This window comes from Triticum aestivum, chromosome 7A (assembly GCF_018294505.1).
Source record: "Triticum aestivum cultivar Chinese Spring chromosome 7A, IWGSC CS RefSeq v2.1, whole genome shotgun sequence".
Classification (NCBI taxonomy): Eukaryota; Viridiplantae; Streptophyta; class Magnoliopsida; order Poales; family Poaceae; genus Triticum; species Triticum aestivum.
In genome coordinates this window covers 1312790-1315674 of record NC_057812.1, presented here as the reverse complement: position 1 = coordinate 1315674, position 2885 = coordinate 1312790, and positions in this window count along the sequence as shown.

The following is a 2885-nucleotide window of genomic DNA, read 5'->3' as shown; positions in this document are numbered from 1 at the left end:
GGCCCAATAAGGCCCATATACCTCCCGGGGGGTTCCGATAACCTCCCGGTGATCCGGTATTGTCCCAATCTCACCCGGAACCTTTCCGGTGTCCAAATATAGTCGTCCAATATATCGATCTTTATGTCTCGACCATTTCGAGACTCCTCGTCAAGTCCGTGATCATATCCAGGACTCCGAACAACCTTCGGTACATCAAAATATATAAACTCATAATGAAATTGTCATCGTAACGTTAAGCGTGCGGACCCTACGGGTTCGAGAACAATGTAGACATGACCGAGACATGTCTCTGGTCAATAACCAATAGCGGAACTTGGATGCTCATATTGGCTCCTACATATTCTACGAAGATCTTTATCGGTCTGACCGCATAACAACATACGTTTGTTCCCTTTGTCATCGGTATGTTACTTGCCCGAGATTCGATCGTCGGTATCTCAATACCTAGTTCAATCTCGTTACCGGCAAGTCTCTTTACTCGTTCTGTAATACATCATCTTGCAACTAACTTATTAGTTGCATTGCTTGCAAGGCTTAAGTGATGTGCATTACCGAGAGGGCCCAGAGATACCTCTCCGACAATCAGAGTGACAAATCCTAATCTCGAAATACGCCAACCCAACATGTACCTTTGGAGACACCTGTAGAGCACCTTTATAATCACCCAGTTACGTTGTGACGTTTCGTAGCACACAAAGTGTTCCTCCGGTAAACGGGAGTTGCATAATCTCATAGTCATAGGAACATGTATAAGTTATGAAGAAAGCAATAGCAACATACTAAACGATTGGGTGCTAAGCTAATGGAATGGGTCATGTCAAACACATCATTCTCCTAATGATGTGATCCCATTAATCAAATGACAACTCATGTCTGAAACTGCAGATCAAGTTACTACCGAACCTCGTAGATCAACCAGAATAAGATCCGCACCAGAATGGTACGGTAATCCTGTTCTGGAAGTCATGCTACTAGATCATGATGAACCTACGAACTATGAAGAAGCGATGGTGAGCCCAGATTCTGCAAAATGGCTAGAAGCCATGAAATCTGAGATGGGATCCATGTATGAGAACAAAGTGTGGACTTTGGTTGACTTGCCCGTTGATCGACAAGCAATTGAGAATAAATGGATCTTCAAGAAGAAGACTGATGCTGACGGTAATGTTACTGTCTACAAAGCTTGACTTGTTGCAAAAGGTTTTCGACAAGTTCAAGGGATTGACTACGATGAGACCTTCTCACCCGTAGCGATGCTTAAGTCTGTCTGAATCATGTTAGCAATTGCCGCATTTTATGATTATGAAATTTGGCAAATGGATGTTAAAACTACATTACTGAATGGATTTCTGAAAGAAGAGTTGTATATGATGCAGCCAGAAGGTTTTGTCGATCCAAAGGGAGCTAACAAAGTGTGCAAGCTCCAGCGATCCATATGGACTGATGCAAGCCTCTCGAAGTTGGAATAAACGCTTTGATAGTGTGATCAAAGCATTTTGTACAGACTTTTGGAGAAGCCTGTATTTACAAGAAAGTGAGTGGGATCTCTGTAGCATTTCTGATATTATATGTGGATGATATATTATTGATTGGAAATGATATAGAATTTATGGATAGCATAAAGGGATATTTGAATAAGAGTTTTTCAATGAAAGACCTCGGTGAAGCTGCTTACATATTGGGCATTAAGATCTATAGAGATAGATCAAGACGCTTAATTGGACTTTCACAAAGCACATACCTTGACAAAGTTTTGAAGAAGTTCAAAATGGATCAGGCAAAGAAAGGGTTCTTGCCTATGTTACAAGGTGTGAAGTTGAGTAAGACTCAATGTCCTGGTGCAGTTTGCGAATCAACCTGTGGTTGAGTTGGTTAGGTGGACAGTGGTATCCCCAACCCACCAGGGTTCAAATCCTGGTGCTCGCATTATTCCTGGATTTATTTCAGGATTTCCAGCTATGCGCTTTCAGTGGGAGGAGACATTCCCGTCGACAACAAGACGCAGTAGTAAATATTGGTCCAGAGAACAGGTGGCCATCTTCAATTCGGCCCATGCTGGAAACAATAATATAAATGCAGCTTTAATTCCTCCTTGACTAGTACTCCCTCCGTTTTCTTTAGTCTCTATAAAATTTGATGAAAGTCAAGCGATGCAAAGGTTGATCAAATTTATATCAAAAGATACCAAGATCTACAATACTAAATCTAGATGGGTTCATAGGGATGAGTGTATGCGAGTGTATATGAGCGCTTGTGTTTGTACTGATGCTCAAAAAAAAATTGGTCAAAGTCGAACTTTGTAAACTTTGACTAACTTTATAGGACAAAATATCAACATTCACAATACGGAATTAATATTAGTTGATGCGTCATGATATTAATTTTCATATCATATAGATTTAGTATTGTAGAGAAAGACGAAGACCGGAGTAGCGCCGAACTGCCGAGAAAGACGACCAAAGGGCGATCTCGCGCCACCAGTCTCTCCAGACCGTGGGGATGCAGCCCAGATCCTCACTGTTCCCATCACCTGTTAGAGATACAACACACAAGCGAACACGATGGAGAACGAAAACAAGCAAGGGGCACGAGATTTTAACGTGGAAAACCCCTCCAACACGAAGGGGAAAAAACCACAGGCGCTAGCCAGCCAAAGTTTACTATATCAGGGGAGGTTACAAACGCCGGGGATTTACAACTGATCAACTATCCCATGCGGCGACTTACAAGAGGTATATATAATACCGACGACGGGTCTCGCTCCGCTCGCTCGTCAGAAGTTAGGCTTTCTCTTTATACTTGAATTTGGAGCATAACATAACATCACCGCCAGCGCCCCGGGCTTAGCCAGCACACATCTTTGGGGGCGACGAGGTGTAGGA